General features: G+C 36.2%; 1 protein-coding gene across 1 annotated transcript in view; it reads right to left on the bottom strand.

The window, feature by feature from the left end:
* TENM2 (teneurin transmembrane protein 2) overlaps positions 1–24,696 on the bottom strand; it is a 961,638-nt gene that overhangs the window by 775,322 nt on the left and 161,620 nt on the right. The window contains exon 2 of the mRNA XM_054079360.1: positions 20,961–21,035. The gene's annotated coding sequence lies outside the window, so the exon portion shown is untranslated. The remainder of the gene's footprint in view (positions 1–20,960; positions 21,036–24,696) is intronic.

A 24,696-nucleotide genomic window follows, 5' to 3' on the forward strand; every position in this document is an offset into this window, starting at 1 on the left:
CCTTATTAACCATGCGGGTTGAATGAACTTAAGTAGATACATGCAATCCCCAGCTCCAAGAGAAAAGAAGAACTTCTTTTGATGAATATCTAGGTTACTCTGCAGGATTAAGGATCACCAGAATAATTGGGTAACTTTTTTTTATGGTCTCCACTTTTGAAAATATTGTAAATACGTACAATACTTTTAAGAAACTTGACAGTGACAGGTTTAAGCGCTCCAGTCTGAACCTGTAGTTGCAAAACTTAAAAAATGTAGAGCAGTTGCCCTTATGAAAAGGTTACCTCATCCTGTTTTCTATGGTTTGAATTTCTGGACTCTTTAAAAAAGGAAAAAAACCATAAAGACAAATCTTTACTTTTTTTGAGTGCCATTTTCTTAATGAGAAATTGATGAATGATGACATCTAGCAACAGAAAAAAAAAGCATATGGTCTAACTAGCTGTTCCTACAGAGGTTAAAAATCAGCTTTGCAATTTTCTCTGGTTGCCATTATGATTGACAGATCATCAAATAAATCACTAACTCCTTTCCCCTCTCTGTGCCGGTCCTCTGTACCATCAAAGACACCAGGGGGTAAATTTGCACTGTACTGCATGAGGAATTAGACATGCAAGATATATTAACATAAATGGGATTTTTGCACCTAATTCCCTGCACGCCATGCTGAAAAACGTAGCTGTAGGATATAATATTCATGTTTTCTCCCTTAATCTATTTATAATTTTTAATTATTAATTTCTACCATAATTGGGTTCTTCTAAAGAAAATTAAATGCCTAGTTCGTTACCCAAAACATTGTTTAAGACCCTTGGGCTTGATGTGGGAAGGAGTATGTATGCATGCGATCCAATAACTTAAAGAAACTAGGGTCAAATAGGATTGTTGATCACACATTCAAACTGGCTCTGCTGCCTTCAGAGCTGCTACCCAAACCTTACCTGTTTCAGCAAAACACATCTTATCCTCATCTTTTTCAAAAACTACTGAAAATGGATATAGTATTTGAAAATCAGAGAAAAAGTAAAGTATTTTTAAAATTAACTCCATCACTGATACATTCTTCTTTAAAGAAAATGTTATTCTAGCAACTCTGGATCAATAGAATACGATAGCGGGGTGTTGGTTTTGAGACTTTTTCTTTGAAGACGGCGCAAAGTGCCAGACAAAAGCAGTTTTCCTGAATGATACTAAAATCCATCCCATTGTTTTCTTTGGAAAATTCTGAAATTGATTTGATTTATCTAATTCCAATCTGCAGTAATTTCACTCTTTCATTTTGATGAATGTGCAAATAATCAGTTTGGTTTGATCTACCTCCTTTTTTTCAGGGGCTTAAAGGCTATACTGAAAAAACTGTAATTCAACTGCATTGACACAGAAATGAGATACGAAAAGTTCATACTCAGGACATGATTCGCTATCCTAAAACATTTCCATTTACAGAATATGGAACTTTTCCTTCTTTGCTTTTCTACCTTAAACTGACAAAGGCACCAGAAAGAGTTGTTGAGACTGAGCTGTCTGTCTGTGTTCTATCTGTGTGGTATGATCAACATTTTACAGGTTCAAAAAGAAGTCATCCTTTTTACTGAAGTGCTCTACAGAAAAGATAACAGACAAAGTTTCAGGAACAAAATAATAATAACAACAACAACAATATTAATAATAATTAATAAAAATAACAAAAAGAAAGCTCCATGCCAGGTTCTAAGAAAAATAGATGACCTGAATAGCAACGTTGAGGGCCAACTTTGCTGTCATGCAGCTTAAGATCTGCAGAACTGAGATAACATTAACAAATTGCTGGGTCAAACAAATAATTTGTTGTATTTTTTAGGGGCTAAAGAGAAGCCAAAGCAAAGAATGCTGTATCGGTAAAGAAGTTGACAATGAGGATGAATCAGGTAAGTCTGATATCAGACATTATGTTGAGGGAGATACGGTGAGATTTTGACATAATGGGCAAAAAAGAAAAGTCCAAAATAGCTGCTAGCACACAGATATGAACAAGAATTATCTTTTTGGAAACGGTCAGGAAGAAAGGGGAGGAGTGCTGAGAGATTAAATGCCTCATTCATTTTGGCTGAGATTAATATTACAAAAAAGTCCATGGAACATGCCAGGGAGACAGAAAAAGAAGGTGGAAGAAGAAAGGTCACAACAGAAGTGCTAATTTTGTAACATATCCAACACATTTAATGATACAATACAGAGCTGCAAGATACTACCTGGATCTTTATTTCCAGTGTTCGCTACCACGTTTTCAGAATCCACTTTTTAAAGAAAATGTAAATTCAAAGTCTAGACAAAGCATGTTCACATAAGAACAGTATGAACACAAAGCTCAGTTTCTATCTTGATTGCTTTCTGATTAAGTCTGACAAAAAATGCCACTAGTTTTTACCAGTATGTTTTAAATAAAATAAGCTTGTTTTAAACAAGTATTTTAGTAATCAACAGCTATGTCTGAAATGGTTTCTATAAAATGTTCTGCTTACTGGTTAACCTAATAGGTTTACACATCACTTGAGCAAACACAGAAGGGAAACCTGCACCCATTTGCTTCTTGCATGACAAGTTTTTATGCAAGAATATATTTTCACACAGCATAATGGAGCTTTTCATACTTTCTTTTTGTTAAGATTTTTGTTTCTTTTTACATTTCAGAGGCATTGATTAAGAAAATGCTGCAGTCTTCAATTTTCAAAAAGAAAAACACAGCTAGTTTGTTTGCTTCTGGATCTACTTTTTAAGTTTATAGAGATATCTTTTTCTCCCTCGCTACAGACAAATACAATGGGAGAAATATCTCCTGTTCATATTAATGCTCTTTCACATCTTAAGATTTAGGTTATATTTACATCACCTGACATACGGTCCCCTTAATTCTGATATAACCAATTATCCAAACAATGCTAACACCATCTTCCCTTCTGCTGAAGTATACGTACTTTTTTCAACCAGTCCTGAAATTACTGAGTAAGAGCTTTTTGTTATGGCTTCTAAAATGGATACGGTGATATTTGTCATAATTTTTCTCAGCGTTATTAGTCTGCATTTTTCTGTAATGAATGCAACTTAAACTGACAGCTACATTTCTAATGATTCCAGAACTTCTCCGTTGTTTTCATTTACCTAATAGCTTACGGTACTGCAGTCGAAGCTGAATCCCCTGTGAATATAGTGTTTACTATTGCCAGATCACAAATAATGCAATTAACAACATAACACTATGCAACTCGCTGTGTGTCAAATATGGGATATGACAAATTGCGAGTCAAATAAATCCAGCTCTATTTTTATTGAAGACTCAATGAAATGCCTGCAAGTTAGCAGAGATGGTGCCAAGAGATTAGATCTTCCTGTTAATAGCACAGAAAAATCAATGTTACTTTCAAGAGGTTGCTGATAAGAGATTACAGAAACATTTTGTCTCTTATAGGTAACAACTACCCGTTGCCCTTATATTTTAAGTTATTTATTAGGATATCCAAAATACTCCTGATGATATGCTTTCTGTAATTTGTTTTTAATTTTTATGGATTCAAGTTTGAGAGCTTAGTTGTTTCCGTTCCCTTGGGGAACAGAGTTCCCTGGCACTCTGAAGAAACTGATTTCCAACAAGGGATAGAGATAAATGTTTCACGCAGGAAGAATGATCACTAGTTTAATTTGTACATACATATGTACAATATATATGTGCATATGTGTGTGTGTGTGTGCTTGTATAATCTAAATTGCCTTCATTGTGGTTTTTACTTACCTAGTTTCATTCAGAAGAAAGGAACTCTCCCACATAGTAAACATTAAAAGTAATCTCTGTCCATATTAAAACATGAAAGGAAAACTGTGAAGGTACTTGTGCCTGTAACTGCATTGTGTTGGAGGGCACTATATGAAAATAGCGTGTGTTATTCACTTCATCTTATACACATGTAAGAAACTCATTGTCTGCCTAAAGTGTTGCAACACCGTAAAACTTAAAAAATGTCGTCTTCAGCATCTTCATGGTGTAATAACAAAGCTTGCAGTTTTATTGCAATGTAGTTGAGTAGACTGACGATATATCCCTTATAATGTCAAATGAAACTGCTATTTCCCAAGTGTTACTCAAGCATTATTGGTCTTCTGACTCTATTAATCTGATCTACTACTATTAATCTGAAATTACTATTAATCTGACTGGCTCCCTTATCTATCTTGCTTTTCTCTAAACAGATTATAATTGATCAGACTTATCAGTAATGTGGTGGTTTGAGTTTATTATTCCATGACCTTTATTGAAAGGGTCTCTTCCCCTGTCCAAAACTGGGATGACTTTGTGCACGCTGCTTACGGATGTTCTGAACACTGTTGCGGCTATATCACTGTGCAGATTAACATCTAATTTGTTTTCGCGCTATCACCTCAAGGTCTCTTAGTGTTTTTTCTTCACAGTCATTTTCTTTCAGTTGTATGAGTTTTCATTTTCCCCTGATGAACACTCCTATGTTCATAAAGAAATTTTACTAGGATAATTTATCTGAGAGATGTACAACACAACAAATACTCTTCTTTAAAAATAAAATAATTCCTGAACAATAATGGTAAAAAGGAAGACTCTAAAAATCATCACGTGAACTTCTCTGTAACCTTTCTTTCTCTTTATCAGAGAATGCACATTTTTGCCAAGCTGCTTAAGCAGTGTCATAAATATTTTTGTCATAATTTGTACTGGTAAATCACTCGAAAAACAAGTTTCTTCAAATGAATTACAGCCAATGGTGTAATTACAGCCATCTGGGAGGTGCAAGTAGCATTTATTTTCTTTTCCATTTTGGTGACATGAGAGATATTGTTCCTTCATTATTGAACATAATTCTATCTCCATATTTATCTTTACACTGCAGAATCTTCCCACCTCATAAGAAAACTTTACATTTTATGTGGAAAATATTGGTAATCCCAATGCTTCTAGGAGTGATTCCTTGGTTCAAATAAACAGTATCTTCCTGTCTGTCATAGTTAACATATTATTTTATATGTATATATATATATACACAGCTTGTAAATCAAGACAGAGATATGTACATGTATGCCCAATCTCTTAAGCAAGTATGATATTTATATGATATTTATTTTAAATAAAGTTATTTGCTAATGAACATTAATTCACCTATTTCCTGGAAATCATGTACTAGTGAATACAGAAATCCTTCCACAAGGATCACACTGTGAATATTTAGCTCCTCATATCCTCGATATAATCTGAAACTGCAATGTTTGCACATGAAGGCACTATCTTATGGCAATAAGTTCTTCAAAGAAAAAGAACCATTTGCAGACCTTAATTATTATGACTATGTTCATTGGAAAACTGTGGAAGAAACTGAGCATTTAGTTAAAGTTTTTAAACAAAGGCAGCTTCTCTTTCAGTGGTTTGTTGAAGAACTGCACAGAGAAAAGTATCATATGCAGTGGTTATTTTGAATTGATTACCAAAACAACAACAAATCAATTATTAAAAAAACAACAAACTAAAACCCCCAGAAAATAAAATTTAAATTGATTTTTTAAGATGAGATAGTTAAATATTCTATTTAGTTATGAATTATTTCATTGTAGACCAATAAACAGAAAAAAAAAAGTCTGAATTACTTTAAATAATCAGGTTCTGCATAAATGTGTTTTGTAAATCCTAAGATTAGTACTATGTTTTGAGACTTCATTGAAAACAATTTCTCTTCATTTCATTCGTAATTATATTTGCATTTCTGAACTGAATTTAACCCCATAGGTAATAAAAGAATTTTTTTTTGTGCTTCATTTGTGAGTCAAAAACAAAATCAGAAAGCTGTCATGAGGTGTTGACCTAAAGGAAGGATGTAAAATTTTACTCCAGAAAGAATTGGACCTGGCTATTTCTGTGGTTCATTTTGTAAAACACGTGAACAGAAACTGCAATGCAAAAAGCAGGACAGAAGGTGCTTCCATTGTGTGTAAGTGGTATTACAAGTTCACCAAGTAAATAATATTATTTCTTATAGTCTTATTACTATACATTAGCTGTGCAAGCTAGAACTTTAAAGTTGTAGTTTTCACGTTTGTGACAACAAAATTGGAACCGTGAACATCCAAGTTTCAAACAACAAAAAGGAAAGAATACCATAATATTTGATTCTTAATTTCAAGCCTGTTATAACTCATACAAGTTTGTTATTTGAGTACGCAGGATTATCTGTGCTAAAACAGTATCTGATTTTATCTCACTATTCCCTGTACTAACAGCAAAGGAATGAAAGAAAGAATCTGACCTAAAATACTTGGAGAATATGATCTTAAATGTGTTGGTAGCCCTTGACCTGTCAGAGTTTGTTTAGGAATCATAGAATCATAGAATCACAAGGTTGGAAAGGACCCATTGGATCATCGAGTCCAACCATTCCTAACACTCTCTTAAACCATGTCCCTAAGCACTTCATCCACCCGTTCCTTAAACACCTCCAGGGAAGGCGACTCGACCCCCTCCCTGGGCAGCCTCTGCCAGTGCCCGATGACTCTTTCCATGAAGAATTTTTTCCTGATATCCAGCCTGAACCTCCCCTGGCGGAGCTTCAGGCCATTCCCCCTTGTCCTATCCTCAGTCACTTGGGAGAAGAGCCCAGCTCCCTCCTCTTCACAACCTCCTTTCAGGCAGTTAATAATTTCCCCCAGATCAGGATCCAAATAAGTCTTATCATATGAGACTATAATTCCCCTTTGGGTAAAAACCTCTTTAAACACAACAATCGCCTAAATATTACTGGAACATCACTTGATCACAAGGAGGAACCACACTACAGACCACTCATAGTTACGAAAGAAGCCTTGTTACCAGAACGCCCACAAAACAACATAGACGGTGCAAGACAAAGGGTGAGCTTCAGCAAAAAAAGGATTCAAAGTTATCAGAATTGGAAGACTACATGAAATCCTTTCTTGGTTTGGATATATAGGGAAAGGTTAAAGTGTTCCTTGCTGTGGCAGAAGCTTCTAGCCCACGACCAGTTGAGGTGGGTGTCCCCCTTCTCTGCAGCGTGCCGGCCAGCACCAATGGTGGCTTGCACAGAGAATGGAAAGATGTGTAACCTGCATCTGTACTCAAAAGATTAAAAAAAATAGAGGCCTTGAAAGCTTAAAGTAATACCATCATGGAGTAAATGTGAAATCAATGGCAGCAAAATATTTATTACAGCTTCCAGTGACGCATAAGACCAGCTGAGTAAGAGAAGGGGTGAAAGAAGCAACTTTTGTTGCAAGATTTCATCCTACGCAAAGAGACCTGAACCCCTTGTTGCTTTGGAACATTGTTGTGGTCTTCAAAAAAGGAAATACTTGTATCAAGCTTTAAATAAATGTTATTTAGAAAAATATACACATACTGGTTTCAGTACTTGAATAATACCATTGGCTGTACACCAAATCGGAAATATATCAAACTAAGGATGCTAATCACAGCAATAAAAATATTTTTTTTCTGAACTCCTTTGCAAGATAAAAGCTCTACAGTTGATATGTTTGCCCTTCTACAGTTGTTTTTGCATTTTCCATATCTGATGGAAGAAAGCATACACACAAACGTGATCCGCCACTTTGCAGCAAAACAATTCTTATTTGTATCCTATTTGCACATTATGTGATGCTGTCTTCAGATAACATAATTGTAATGTGAAGTGATAAATGACTTCACTGAGAAGTATCTCTGCACAAATGAAAGTCAAAAGGCACAGCAATGCTAGGGAAAACATTCAAGCTAAAACAGGAACAGCAACTGTACAGTGTTCTCCCTGTACTCATGATGTCCAGCAGCACTGGACAATGCACAACACGCCAATAATATTATTCTTTAAAGAAAATAATCCATCTGAATAATCTAAAATTCCTTTGTGGCAATCTAGAATTCCGTCAGGTTTAATCACGGCCATAATGGATGGTAACATAAACAAAATGCCTTCGTTATTAAACTCTCACTTCAAAGTTGCTTTCCATGCAGTAGCAGTACAATTCATAAATTAGAGGAAAGCATTTGACATTCATTTGTTAAATAACCTGTTTCTGAAATGGAACAATGGGTCAAGATAAGTCAATTACTATTTACACATTTATCCAGCTGTATGACAGCTGTAGTCATAGGTAAAGCACACACTCGCATAAGGAAAGAACGCTGTTGAGAGTGGAAAACTAACCCAATAATTTGCTGCAGCCATCTCCATTCCCAGATTCGCTCTGTGCCATCCTCCATCCCGGTGGCCCAGCCTCCTCCCCAGTGCCAAGGAGGTTGAGGAACGGTAGCAGATTGTTTTAGTTGCACTAAATAAAACAATGGATTGCTGAGCTTACTCGCCCTAGAGCTAGAGCCACAAAGGCTGAGAAGAGTTGAGTTTACCACTAACTGTTACATGGCTGGGGTCGTGATGGATCTAAATAAGTCCCCATATTTGTGGTAGGACAGAAAGAAGGGAAGAAGAAAGGAGGTTGCTTCATTTTCTCCTAGTACTGGGATGTGTCTTGAGGAGAGGGTTGAGAAATTAAGGAGAAATTGAGAGGTAAAAGGAGAAAAAGAAGAGAAGGGAAAAAGACAAAATGTAGAGAAATTGATAGGAAAAAAAAATCAGGGAATGAAATACTTGGACAGCAAGCAACAAGATAAGAAAGTTACTCTTCAGTTACCGTTTTATGGCATTCTGTTTACCCAAAGCGCAGAGATGAAACATAAAATGATTAACAGGTGATAGAATAAGGAATATTTATAACCATCTATCGCTGTAGGATGTAAATTCAAGTTCATGTAAAAGAAATATCAGACTTGCTGGCATTTAAAATTAGACAAGATTAGATTATTTTAAATTAAATTTTTAATGCAGGTGAAATTTATAATTTGTTGTACAGCTGCTGACATTTTTGTTTTTCCCCAGACTCCTAGAGAGGCTAGAAGGTTTTATCTCAAAGAAGAGAGCGAGAATAGGAATCAAATTCCTGCTGAAAAGGAATACACAAAAAATTCAGCCCATGGTATCTCATGGTTCTGATCTCAATCTTAGTCTTTAAATCAGCACATCTCATTGTCTATGAAGGCAGGATACAGAATGGGGAGACAAATCACACAGGTATGTATGTGGAAGTAGCAAATCTAGTAAAGTAGATTTTCTGGATGAGCTAACAAATGTTTGTTAATATTGAAGACCAGGATGCAGCTTCCCTGCAGCTGATTTCCATCCCCAGTTACTCACTGTAGTCCTTTATATCAACAGAAAGTTAAATACTCGAACAGTCTTTATTGTTTGGTAGTGCTTTATACTCATTTTGCACTGATGCATGATCCAGCAGTCATACAGGGAAAAGGACAGTAAAGTCACTCGCCTCTGCCTGCAAAGAGGCCTGGTGGTTTTAAATAACATTTTAATTTGAATTATAATAAGGTTAAGAGTGGGATTCTGAAAAGTTCATGATAAGCAACTCCACAGGTCATTACAGCTGTGATCATTTGAACTTAAGATCAGGGAGATTTTGTTCTAATGATTTAAATTTCATTTTGGTTTAGTATCTGTATGTTTCTCTTAGTTTCTCTAAGTCAGAGCATTACTCTTAAGCATTTCTGTTTGAGGTTTATGACACCTGGGATGAGACTCTGAAAGGTTACCTCGTGATAACAGCAGACAACACTTAAACAAGCTTGAAGTGTTACATGCGGAATATATGAAAAATCCATCTGACAAATATCTGAAGACAAAAAGTAAGGATATGCGGGCAAGTTTGTCACAGAATTTGAAAGTCGCCTGTTCTTGCACCTTCTGCATCGAGTCACGGCTATCACGGGTGTCAAGGCTTTATCCTTGTGCTGACATTTTTTTTCCTTTATTCACCCAAACGAACAACTAACTGCCTCACAAAGATCTTGTTTAATAGACATGCTCAGTCTCTGATTTTGGAACTGGTCTTGGGAATGATACCAACAGAATGCAAGTGGACCAGACAACACCAGAAGTTTCATACAAACTACTGATTTCAGCACGAATCCTACACAGGTATCACATGTGAAGGCAGAAGGTAATTTTATCTTATTCCTCCTCACCCCTCAGTGGGGGTATCCTGAACGGGAAGGTCCGCTCAGGACAAACCGTTTCAGGCACCAACCCCATTTCAAAGGCGAGCAATCCCTGTTAATCACTCTAAGTGCATCGCTGATTTGTTTACTAGCAAAACTGCCACTTGTCAAGCTTGCAGGACTGTTGTTTACAAGCTGCAGATGTAAATCATGACAGAACCATAGCAAGGTGACAGCAACAAAATGTCCAAGCTCCTTTGAGGAGACAAGATGACAGGGAATAGAACACACCTGCTCAATTGTTAATTCCCTGACACCGAACATAGGTTGCCAATTTTAGCCAGTATCTTTTGTTTTAAATAAAACATGCATCATTGATCTATAAATATAATTGATGGATACTGCTGAGAACATACCTCACTTCACAGAGTAGTGGGTCACACAATAAAAGCTCTTGAAGGATAAAAGAAGAGGGCATTTGGAGCTGAAATTATGTCCTGTCTGGTGATTTCATCCCAGTCCACCATGCCCTTTGGCAGGGATAAGAAGCATTACTATTGTAATAGAGAGCAGACAAGAAGAAAAGATATCTTTTATTTCTCTTTGGCTATTCTTCATAAAGGAAAAATGAGCTTCATTAAACTACAAATATGTCGACTTAGGTATTTTCTCAAACTTGCATGCCATGAACCCTTCAATATTTTGCAAGCACTTGAACCTACTTGAACCATGCCCATTCCATACTGGGAAAAGTAGAGAGTTATGCAGAGAAGAACGTAAAACAGGCATGGGGTTTCCTGAGGACCACAAAATAAATTTGAAAAAGCAGCAATGAACCTTTATCTTCGTGCATTAACTTCCTGTTACTCCTTAAACAACTTGTTAGTACTGTTTACGGCAACAGTTTGATCCAAACTTACTGTTGCAAGTAAAAAAAAAAATAAAAAAAAAAAAAAGTTGTTCTAGGGGATGGGAGTTGTTTCTGAAACCCAACTAAACCACTGTGACCCTTGGGGGTTCCAGCCTGGCCTTTGCATAAGCCGTACAGCTGGGGAAAAGGGAGAATGGGAGATAATGACCTTTCAGTACCAGCCATGAAATAGATCTAACCTGCAGAGGTCAATGGAAGGATTCCTGATATTTTACCTTCTCCAGTTGTTTCAAAGCATGCCGATTTTTTTCTAAGTTTTTAAAAGAAATTGTATATATGGGAAATACAAAGAATGCTACAAACACATTTAATGGCTTTTTCCCAGCTGCCCACAGTATTTCATTACTAATTGCAAGTTAGTCAAATTCACCGTTTCAATTTTGATTTAAAAAAATGTTAAAGGATATACTTTAAATACAGCTTAAAACTTGCAACTAGTGTCCATCCAGAAACTTCACACCTACATCTAAGGAAAACATGGTCATGGAAGCCATATTATAAGTTCATTTTCTTTCCTTCAGTCTTGTTAAATGCGAGGTCATCCACAGAAGCAGACTTAACACTTAAATAGTACCTGGGCTGGATTGTGGCCCAGTAAAATCCCCACCTCATCTTAACTTTCTGCTGTTGAGGAGAGAGTCAGAAAAAGTAAACAGGCTTGAGGATTCAACCAAGGCAGCAAAGGCAAGCTCCAAATACTGTGTTCACTGTTTTTTCTGTTGTTCTCACTTCGCCTGCCCCCCACAGGCATCCACAAGAGCTCGGCTAATTTGTAACTCGTTTTATTAACATGTGTAGAGAGCACAGATGTAAGTACAAACAGTATGTAGGGCATATCAACATTTTGTGTACAAATTCTGTATCGGTTACAAACAACATCGAAGGACACTGGATGTCATGTTTGTTGTCCTTCTGTGCCGCTTAAGCCGACCACCAACAAAATCACCACTGACATAATGACAGAGATGCTAATGTAAATGTTGCTGTCTGGAGATTCAAATATTCACCACTGTAATCACCTGTCCCAGACCAGTTAAAAGTCATATAGGAGGACTGCTTCTCCAACCCTTCTGATAATGTTAAGATAACTGAATTACTGGGATAAGCACGTGAATCAGGAATAGATAACAAAGAATGCATCATTTCATCAAGTTTCACAGGGAGGAAGAGCTACCTTCAGAATGTTTCCTTCCACAAAAAGCATGAATAACACAGTAAGGAGGAAAAATAAAGAACAGACGGCAACCTCAGACTCTCTAAACGGGGGCACTGTGTTGTCATTAATGACTAACACCAGAAAGTGTCTAGAAAAACTGCAACAATAAGCATAAGGGAAAACTGAAGCAATAACATCACACTTTCACAGTTGTAAAATCTCTCTGACATGCTTGGCAAGGAAGTTTAGTGTAAAAGGACTAGTATATGCAGGCTGTAGTAGCAGCAGAAAAAGAATGAGAAAAACCTCTCTTCCTTGATTAATCACAAGCGTGTCCTTGAGTTCCCTTCAAATGTCTAACCACGATAAAAAAAATTACCATCCTATGAAAGAGAATGACACTATCTTTTGAAAGCAAAAACTCAACAAGGCGCTGTCAAATTTGACAAATCTATGGCAATATACTATACAGTAGCCTGCATGACTGGATGAAATTAGGGTCTGTCAAAGTCAGTAGATGTCTAGTAGCATTTTGAGACAGACGAAACTTGTGAAGAAATCCTGAGCATTCTTTGCAAGACTGGCCTTGTAACCGCTAGTTTTTTTTCCAGTAATTAATTTGTTGTAGCTGGGAGCGTAGATTACAAAATGGAAGAATCTTCCATTTGAAGAAAATGGAAGTGTGCCAAAAAAAAATGAGACCTCAAATGCAACACATGCATCCTTAAAACATGTGACAATTTTGGTACCTATAAAGAAACGTTGACTTTTTTTCCATGGCTGCCAGGCTATTCTTTCATATGGCACGACAATGATTTTCTTCTTTGGGATTCTGATTCTCCATCTAAAAGAAAGCCGCTCTCCACATTAAGGTATATTTAGTAAAGACTGTGCTTAAGGCCCATAAAGTACCCTTAGCTTGGAGCTGCACAATCTTTCATGAAAAACCAGATATCTTTGTCAACTGACGACTGCATCAAAATGAACCCCAAGACAGACACTCGCTGTACGTTGACAGATTGCTGCAGGCAGGGCAACACATAGTTTCTGTCTGCTTTTGTCAGGCAGGTTACCTGACACAAGGAATTTGGGTAAAATTACCAAGAAATTAAGCATTTTTGATAAGACTTCTTTCTCCCTCTCCTCTATTTCGTTATTGTTTCTTTTCTGTACAGTACTTTGCCTGTCAAAGCGTTTTCTGAGGTATGCCCTAACGTTTCTCTGAGCTATTTTGGACTAATTTTCCCAGCCTAATCTCCTCCACAAGACTGTAAAAACCGTAGGATAAAAGGGGAACTGTGGCGATTTACCTACTAATTAGTTGCTCTTATTAAGAAGAGCGAGATAATTGATTTTAGGATGCACTACCCCTTATTAAGACCTAATTTAACTGTATATCAAAGACTAATTAAATGGCATTATTCCATCACACTGATGAGTTTTGATGCTTGGTGAATAGATTTAGGTGAAAGATGAACACACAGTAATAGATTTCTAACTCACACAGATAACTATAAACTAATAAGCTGAGCAAAGGGAATTTTGGATTATATAAAACTAACACATTTATTGGTAGTCCTTCACACTGACAGTTTGAAGTGAAAAAAATAAAACATTTAAATACCTGCTGAGCCATTAAAGGGAAAGACAATGAAAAGGCTCTCTCTCACTGTAGAATACTTATTTAAAGATTTAAGTAATTTCCTTAGAGTGAAGAGTTGCATTTGTGACAAGGATATACACTTTCATAGCATGTTTCTCTGTTTATTCTCAACAAATCAAAGGACCACAAATAATAGATACTCTTTATTTGTGCCATTTGTCAAAGTGTTTAAAGAAAAGAGCCAGCATCTCTCCGCCATAAAAATTATTTGAATTTCTGATTAGTCAGATACCTTGCGGCATTCCAAGCATTTATTTAGTGCTGTAAAGTAATAAAGATATAGGATTATACGTCTCCAGTTCTTCCAAAAAGTCTGCAAGTTAAAATAAACATGAAATAAGAAAAGATTATGTCACTTTTGAGCAGAGGAATGGCAGGGACTGAGTTTACTAATACATTGTGAGAGTTTGGATCCTTCAGTCTTCATTTAAATGAACTCATCTGTTCTAAAATGGTTCTTTTAACAAACCAGTGACTGGCTTAATAAAAAAGCAACTTACAGTAATTTGTGTGTGTAAACAAACTCAACGCTTTAATCCCATAAATCTACCCACTAACTATTTTTTTTTTCCTCTACACAGAATTGCTCTGACAATACACACTCATTGTTTTATTTAATCTGTTAGGTTATGGTCTCAGAGATTATGACGATCTGTCTCGCAAAGCCCCAGCGCACTGCAATGCAACGTCTCTTCGATAAAGCCAAGATCCTCACCAAAAAAACACTGACTTTGCTACAACTCTGGGGTGTATTTCCTTCTTTCCCTGGCAATAAAATAATCTGTACACAGAGGCATCAATCACATGCCACCTCTCCAGTCATTTTTGGCCAAGGTATAAATATCCCGTAGCAAGAATCTATAGTTTTTAGATGTCTAAGAAACAACATCCTGCACTGACTGTAGGGTATTAATCTCAATCTGAAATATAGCAAATGTAAAGTTTATTTTTTTTTATCAGAAGGACACTTACACATTAATTATACTTTTACTAATGTAAATAGAAATAGCAGTACTGTAAAGGGAACAAATATTTACTTCATCATTTGCACAAATTGTATTTAAAAATAGATGCGATCAAACTATTTGTGCAAACAACACCTAAGAGCATGAGGTGTGACAAATCTTGTAGCTAAAATACACACAGGAGATTTTAGAGCAAAGAATTAAAACCTAGAGTCTCCTTTCCACTTTATAGAAAGAAAAGAGGTTTTTACATACGAAGAAAATGACATTCAAATACTTAAATATTCCTCACAAAACTTCCAGCTATGCAAAAAGGAGTAACTAAAATGCAAATAATCTTAACTATTACATAAGAATATAATGTTTTTCCTTCTTATTTAATGCATATCTTTTCCAACTACCAGAAAGCAGATTGCTGCATTTAGAACTACATATGCCCACATCTGTCTGTACACATGCGTGTTCGTGAGTGCACAAGAACACTGTATGAAAAATGCTCACAACTGAAGTTACTGTGCAACTAAGCATCATTTTTGTTCATGCTTTTGCCTAGCAGCCTCACTACCATAGACATTTCACAGATACTTGCTAAAATGGTAGGTGAGGACTGGCTACCTTCAGTAATTTGGAGTTAAAACACAGATGATGGAAGCTACAAATCCAACCTAAAAGGCAAAACAACATTGTTCCAAAAAATCCTCAAAATCTTCCAAATCCATTTTTTCTAGTAACTTGGTATTTAATTAAAAACTAGCAGGTCATCTTCCAAAACAAGTTTCTGCACTTTAAAAATAAAAATAAAATATGCCACAATCCTCTGGCACTTCTACACAATTCTGCATCTCCCTATTTCTTTTATTTGAATTGTTCTCTTCCAAGGTTTCCGCTGGCATTTTCTGATTAACACTTTGAGAGATATTCATATTTCATGTTCTACTTTGGGCTTCTCCATTTTATACTTAAAACAGAGAACAGTATTAAGTGACGGTGACCTTTGATCAATCTATAACGTTCTTGTACTACTAACATGAAAAGCTACTTCACTGTTGCACAAGAAAACTTTATAGGGAGAAGTAAATGGTCTGGAGCCTCCACATTAACGTGACAGAGCTGTCTCTTAATGGAGTACCTGTTATAATAATCATTGCAGACTTTAGTACAGAAACACAGAGCTATTCTATTCCTCAACAACATTTTTTAAGAAGTCCACTGGCAAAAAAGGCAAAATATTACCAGCGCTCAATCTGCAACTATGCTGGCAGCTCCCCTTTCCGTTTTGTCAAAGACGTTGGCACAAGGATGGATTTGGCATTAAATACAGGAGGTTACACTGGAGACAACAACGATTTCATTTAGATTTTCACTACACTCATCTGATGAAAAGGTTAATCATATGGGGAAGTTAAAATATCAAGTTGGATTTTGTGTTGTTTACTCACAGAGCAACAGGAACATAAGGCGGCTAAATAAAAAAAACACCTTTTTTTTTTCACCCCTTCAATTAACATTTAGACAAAGGAAAATCTGACAGTATTCAATAGCCAAACTTTAGGAATTAGTAAAAAGCATGACACAAGTCCATAATTAAAACATATATTACTAAGGAAGGAACCAATGCTACAACAAGATAAATGGCAAAACTAGTAAAGCCCTCATTGTCTAACCCAAGAACAGAGATTCACAAATGATTGATAAGCTTCTCCAAAATGAGAACATTCTGTTCCGCCTGCAAGTTACTACTTTGGCATAGACAGTTTCCTTCCTTCCAGTGAGCAATAACTAAGTCAGGAGAGTTTGATACTCTTTTTGGGTCTTTTCCCCACCATGTGAGAAATCAATATTTTCTTCAATGCCTTTCTATTCTCATTGAGAAACCTGCTATTAATCTACAAGTGTGGGCATAATATCAACTTTATTTTCTATTTTCCACACCACAATCCTAGGAATTAGGTACAGCTTCGATAGAAGAAAAGGTTTTACCTAGTTTCTCTTTCCCCCAAATGTAAATAAGAGAAGCTTGGGGATCAATTGTATTTGAATGTCTCCTGATCTCAAATATTCTTCCAAACGTATTGTAAAATCAGAGAAAAGAAGATTTGCAGGGAGACGGAGAGAAAAGAGAAGGAAAAAAAAAAAAAGGCAACAAAGAAAATAAGAAATAGATAAGAAATAGATTACACTTATCACATGATTCTTCAATTTCAATTTATATTTCTTAAGTTTTTAATAAGTAAGCACATCTTTTGATAAAGACTGACAAAGAAATATTTGTGTCAAATAAAAGATATATAGTATTTTAAGTGCATGAAAGATTTTCTTGACAATTACAATAGGAAAATGTGTGTCTAGAAAGCGGTCTTTTATACAATACTTTCATGCTGATACCCTTTTATAACTTTGCTGCCTAACTCAACCAGAGTTATTTGATGTATTTAACATCACGGTGAAAGTGAGGTTACAGAGGTCATAAAATATGACACTGTCTCTACATATTCCAAGCATTCCTGATAAAAATCACATCTAGCACATTTGAAAATTTCAAGCCATATTGCAATCCTGAGACAAAGAACAAATAAAGAATTTAATCTAACATTCATTATAATACTAAACAAATAGCTGAGGACTCATGAGGTTTTGCTCTCTCTTGTATAACAAAGGAATAGAATTTATGCAGTAATCCAAAATATTCTCATAAATAATACTGTGACTCTCAACACTTGTGCAATGGTCCATGTAAAACTTGAGGAAATTAATCCACTAGCTGAAGAATTCTATATAAACACGGGTACCGGAAGGCCAGCAACACTGTATGGTAATAAGTTAGCTATAATTAGTTATAGAAGTCTTAAAATAACTGCATCCTCCAGAGTTTGCCGTATTCTAGAAATGATAAAATATTTTTCTTCCACTGTAACTGAAATGGTAATTGAAAGCTAATTTAGGATCAAAGACAACCTCAAGGTTATAAATATTTGTAGCTGGCTGTGAAGTATTGTCATCATAAATTCCTGGAAGTGGATGCCCTGCTCCACTCGTAGTACACTTACGAGAGCCAAACAGAAGTAAGATATTTTCTCAAAGACTTACGTATGGGAAAAAAAAATGAAAAAAACCCCAAAAAACAGAGGAGGGAAGATCCGAGGGGGAAAAGAACCCAAATGCTTTACCACAGAATCTAAGTGCTGTTAGTTGAAGACTATTATAAAATGGTTTATTTGATGTAGCTTGAAAAAAAAAAATCACAAAACAAAAAAAAGAATCCCTGCACCACTAAAGAGTAAACATAGACTGGAACTGAGAAGTCAGAGTTACTTCAGTAATTCTTTATTCTTTCCATCCACTGTTTTTAGAGGACAGGAGCCATTACAGCAGCTTTGTTTTTCTTCACATCTGGAAAAATCCTGTTTATAATCCCTCCAAGTTACCAACTTCAATATTTGCATTCACATTTAAATTATTTTCTTCTACTATACAAGTTTCCAAAACAATATACCCTAAGATTTTGAAGCAGTTCTATAAATACGCAACTTTTTAAGCATTCTTTTAGGCATTACACAAGGCGGCAAAACAAGACAGAAGTATTCCTGCTACAGAAAATAGAAACTGTCTACCCAATGCCTTCCTCAACCTCCCTCAGGTTACTTACGGACCTAAAATCTAAATAACTCTGGGACTGAAACTAAGGCATCAGTTCCAAATGGAGTCAATTACCTTTAGGGATAGTAAAGTTGCAAATGAAAAATTCCCATTCAGAAGAAAGGTATAAAGTAACCATTTTGCATAAACCACGAGATTACCTGATCTCAAGACAGAAACCTAAACTATGAGCCCTTCAATTACTCAAATCTCAAGAAAGAAACATGGAGAATTTGGCTTCTAATTGCTGAAATTTAGCTTACATTTTCCTTAAGTTTAGTAACCATCTCACAAAAACCTGCACTAACACACCTAGTCAACAGGCAGTATTGGAAACAATGCCCTGTGGATCACTACTATGTATTGTAATCCAGCAGTTTGGGGTGTGTCCCACAGGTTGCATTCACTTCCTTTTAAAATATTTATTATATAAAAACTACTAGTTGAACTATTTATGCCAAATAGTCCTCTAGAGTAATCTGACAAATTTATTTAAGCCTTTGAAGGAATTAATATGATTAATACAATTTAAAGGATGACCTATGACACAAAATTTCTATCTGTTTTTCTCCCCTAGTTATCAGTGCTGAGTAATTAATGTATGCACAAAACCTGAGTTTATAGATGAAAAGTGCTCTTGAATATTTGAAACCTGCTTAGAGATCGATGACCTTTCAGGTGTTGCTGCTTAGAAAGTGAGAGATCAGATCCAACAACTTGCTCGTGGATTGTGGTATATTAGCATAACAAATTCCTTTGGGACTGCAAGAGTCTGGCAGTCATCGGGTGAAGGCAATGGGGGGACAAACAGAGACAAAATGAAAAGAATTGGCTGGCAGAGGAGGGTTATGATTTTCCATTGTCAATAGGCATAACTCTATGCTTCTCTAGAGTTTTGACTGCATCTTCCTCTGACAAGTGGGTTAATTCCTTCTAACTCGACTACTACTAATTTTTCCAGAATAACTAAATTTTTCACCCCTTTAACACAGCATTTTGCCTGGCCCTACAGTATAAAGGCTGATTCTTTTTATCTGGCAGTTTTGCATAACCTGCATATGTGTGTGATCCCATGATCAACTCTAACTATCAAACTTGTGCCCCAAGAAACAAACATGGAAGTAACATTCTTAGGTGTTACTACGCTGAACCTCAGAAGCAGGTCTTTCAGCACATGCCTGTCTTGAAAGCAGAAAGGGAAGGTATAGATACATAAAATCCCTAACGTCATCAATTTATAGGTGCTATAATCATCCGCTGACAAGGTCTGGGTTTGCTGTGAAAAAGAACCATATTGTAAAACACACCACTAAACACCTAGAGAAATAAATAAATAGAAGTGCTAAGGTAACACACATGAACAGAGAAAAACCCTCCTCAGCGATACCTTCTGACAGTGAACTACAAAAAATGTGATACGTGCTTAGCAATTTACCATCTTGCTGCATCCTAATCTCAACAATACGGTAACAGTAATCAATACAAGTACTTGAAAAGACTCGTGATTGCGCTGCGTCTTTAATTTTCAATAAGGAGCCAAAGCACTGTGAATAACATACCAGTTTTTTTTTCCCCCCAAATAATATGACTTCCTCATAAAAGAAGCCGAAGAAAAGGGAAGCACTCTGCTACAAGAGTGTCAGTAGGAATCTAAAAAACCATGCCTACAGCCTGTGCTACAATACAATAGATGTTGTTTATTCTGCACAGCACAAAACTATCAACACAGCTCAGGAAGAAAAATCAATACATTATAAGAACCTTGCAGTTATCACAATATCCTCCCTTCTCAAAAAAAGAATGTCACTTAGTGATTAAGGCATATATATAGCTTGTTTTCAGTGTAGTAACAAAAGTTGCAGGTTTATACACGTATTCGCACGCATATATGTTTTTATATATACATATACAACCATGCATTCATATATATATATACACACACACATACAGGCACAGACACAATTCTGAGGATCTGAAGATGCAAACATTCTGCAAGAGAACCCAAAAGTAACCTTTACAGTGGAAAACGTTTTGAAACTCAAAGAATAAGCTTCTATACAAACTGCACCAAAGCAGACAGAGTTATTTCAGAAATGAAGTGCACAAGATCATTCACATGACCATACATGCAGAGAATATCAAAAATATTCTTAATAGAGAAATGAACAAAATAGTTGAGTAGATGTGGTAAAAAAGTAAGAGTAGCTAAAATGTTAATCAAGTTGACTTATCAAAGAAGACACAAAAAAAATTCAAGCAGGATACTGAAATCAGATGACTGCAAAAAAAGGAAAATGTAACACAAGCAGACATGAAAATTTGGGTAACAGCGTGGAAAATGGAATTATGATTAAAAAGAAATATTAACTAACAATAACCAGAACAAAGACTTGTGTGGATTTTTAACCAGCAAGAATGGCAGAGGCTGCTGCTGGTGCTGAGAGGAATAACAGACTAAAGAATTCACAAGCTCTTTGGATGAGCAAGAAACATTTTTCAGAAATTTTGTTTACAATACGCCTGCTGTCATTCATAACCATTACCTTAGAGGAGACTTTCAGCAGGGGATAAACTCCGAAAACACTTCACAGAGAGGTGATTGGATTTCTCTGTTGAATCTGAAAAACAGAAAATCACTAGGTTAAAGCCATCAGCTTATGACACAGAGGTAGCACTGGCAAAAGTGATAGAAAATATCCATATAAGAAATCTGCCCACTGAACAGACAATGTGCCAAGAAGAGAGGTGGATTAGTGGGTTTATCTCAGAAGTGACAGATTTCTGTATTTCAGAAGTGCCATGCTGGAGTGGGTGATGGAGGGACCTACATGATCAAGAAGAACCTGTGGTTCACCAATAGCCAAAGATTTTGATTTGATCTAAACTCTGTCATAAAATCCTGAGATTAACCCCATACAGCCACTTTTACCCTTTGAATTTCAGGAAGATTTATTTCCGGGAGGTTGAATAACATCAGAAATGTATCCGAGTAACGTAACCATATGAGTACAGGTTAGAAAAGAATGCAACATAGACATTTTTAACCTTTCTTCCATACCTTCCCACCCACAGAATAAATAGCAGGTGACAATAAACTTTGTTTTATACGGAGCTGGAAGGCAACACATTCTTTTCATTTATCATTTAAAGACAGATCATCAGGAAGTCATTACATTGCAAAGACTGGATCTGTGAACTGTGATGTAACTGAGCACTGCAGTATGCAAATATTCTAGGTAATAAAACAGAAAACTGTTTGCAGTATTGAACTTGCCCTTTTCCTACATTATGGTGTCAGGTTTAATCCAGTCAACAAAAATAAAGAAAACTAAGTTTTCCCAGAACTCAGACAAACTTTGCTGTATTGGAATCTAGTTCATTAGCCACTGCTAAGCTTTGAAATTAGATAAGTTTGACCACTAACTAAGATTCTAGCTAGCTTGTGGCTACAATCTGAAGCCCATCTCTGTCTGACAGAGGTTACAAACGTGAAAGGGGACTGCTACCAGAACACAAAGAAACGGTAGGGAAGGTGGAAAAGCAAGCAGTCTAGCTTAAAGGCCATGTGTCCATTCACAGGTCAGTAGAGGCTATACTGATTTTAAGTCAGCACCAACACTCTGAGAATATTTTAAATCTGCTTCTTGCAATGTCAGCTGCAACGTCAGGATCACCATGAACGACAGAATTACTGCAGGCTAAATCCAAGGAATACGCAGAGATCCTGTAACAGCTACAAATACTTCAATACCTCGTGTCTGTTTTGGCAGGGGTTAATATTAGCACTATTGAGATAAGGATATAGCAGTACTATTGGAGAATTCTGGATCCTGCCTGCCGGGCTGTGAGAAACAGTTGTGTGTTTCACACATTAGGGATGAGTATTAACCGTATGCATTCAGACACTCAAAAGCAGAAGGCAAAGCCAATTAAGTCTGCAACTTTGATCAGGCTTTTGCTATACTGGTACTGTGAGCAATTCTGCAGAGGTAAACTTGTAATGCTTAACTTCTATCTCACTGTGTGATATTAAAGGCTCAACTCAACTGTTACCAGGTTCAGGTTCTGATCATAAAACCAGGATGAAGATATAAAGAGAAGGGGCAGAGAGCAAAATTCTACAAAGGGATGGACCCAACTGAAGACCGCATAGATACGGATACTCTATGACAAAAGATGGGAGGCAGAAATACTCAACAAAAATTGGAATACCACATTTTCATTATATCTACAGCATCAAAATGATACACCACCATTTTTCAGAGATGTTTTCATTTCTAATAAACAGCAAAGCATTATTGTCTCCTACAAAAGGCACTTTTGTTTCAATGACTTCTTGAAGAGAGGATACTCAACAATTGCTTACGATTGGAAAAAGAGAGAGGAAAAAATATCTGCAATCAGAATGTTTTTTCTAGGATGTGGTGTACCAACTAGTTAAAGATAGCTACAAAACTCCACCGTGCTCTATTCTACTCCGTTCCACAGTAAATTATTGCTTTTCTTCCTCCTTAGTACATTTGTTCACTGTCACTGCGATTAAATACCACCTCCAAATTTTCCAAGCATTCTTCCCTGTCATTTAAAGGACAACATATTTAAAAGTGGCTTTGCCAATCCAAATGCACAGGGCAAGTCTCAATGCACACGTCAAATCATATCAGAGTTCTGAGACGTTACAATTTGTTTCAGACATAGAAGGAACAACTATGAAATTTCAAACATATTTTAAGGTTCTGGAATTCTTGCTTTCCAATATTCGGGGGCAAAGAGCTGCAGGTCAAGCAACTTTGGAACTGTAATTTTTTTTTTAGGAACAGTGATAACACGCTCCTGTGTATTTGTAGTCACGGAGAGTTGCTCCTATCACTTCACTTCAGTGGAACTGCTGAAAAATTAATGGAAAAAAATGGAAGCATTTCCTTCACAATACACCCTCTACAAAAAAAAAGGGTCACTACCTGAAAGTAATTTCCTTCCAAATAGTATGTCTTAACATAATCATCAACACTTAAGATGGCATTCCCCTCATGTCTTAATTATTAATCTCTTAAAGCTGAGTTATGAACAACGCGAAACATTAATGCCCTAATAATTATTGTATTATTAGGCCATTTGCCCAATATGGCTTGTTAGATGATTTGTGTTCATCGGGAAGATAAGTTTCCGTTTACCAGAAGATATTGAAAGATATTAAAGAAACCCAAACCAAATCAAAACAGCACAACCTGTCAATATTATTTCCATCAACAGCATTTTCATAAATTAATAAAAAATTAATGAAGCAGACAAAATGTAGAAGTCTGCTTAAATATTAATTTTATACTTCCTATTTTTTTTTTTAAGATTATGTCTGCTGCCCTTTGAGCACTATTTATGGACAGCACCAGAGACCCCCACCCTGTCCTCCTTCTCAGCGGAGCTTTCAATACTCACAAAAAAACAACGTGATCCCACTTACTTTGATGAGGACCTATGGCCCCAGCCATCGCACTCAACAGCTGGGGACTAGAAAAAGCTAAAGCTATGGCACGAACAATTCCGGCAGCTGCTCACCAATCTCTGTACTTGCTCCTAACAGACAGCTAAATAGCTCTTCTCCTGGCAAAGGGTTCCTCAACTGGCAAACACTCCGACAGACATCAAAGAAATGCAAGCCAGCTGCTCATCAGCCTCAGAGATGGTTCAAAAACACATCCCTAAAAGAGATGGGGAAGAGTCTTCAACCACACCCAAAACTTCTGTCTTCTGGACTTCAAAAATTTAAGCCTTCTACTGTGCAATTTGTTTTATTACAGCAGCAGGGTAAATTCATTTTTTTTAAAGTTCAATGCTATGTTACTAAGTATTTTGATAAATTCATCGCTACATTCAGACTAGAGGCTTGTTTGTCAACTTCTTCTTCTTTCCTAAACATCACAACTGCTTGTTCTTTAATTATGAGGTTCGCGGTCAGTGAATGATGATCCTACAAGAAAGATTTTTCTTTCAACACCTAGTTACATCCTAACTTCTAAATCCCACCTTTCATAATACTTTTTAAGACCACTTAGCAAAAATAAACAAGTCTCTTCTGGTCTTTATTGCTTTCCTGCTCAAATAGAGTTAAAATCTGTGAGATCTACACTTGCTTAATCTTTTCTGCACTGTTATACAACATGCAAGTAAGACACTATATTTTCAATTTAGTAGAGAAAACAAACCCTGTCTTGACATGTGAGGAAGGAGCAGAAACATTTTGAAGTCTCTTTCTGACACCTAACATACCTTAAAATGTAA

The sequence above is a fragment of the Cuculus canorus genome, chromosome 14, assembly GCF_017976375.1.
Source record: "Cuculus canorus isolate bCucCan1 chromosome 14, bCucCan1.pri, whole genome shotgun sequence".
Taxonomy (NCBI): Eukaryota; Metazoa; Chordata; class Aves; order Cuculiformes; family Cuculidae; genus Cuculus; species Cuculus canorus.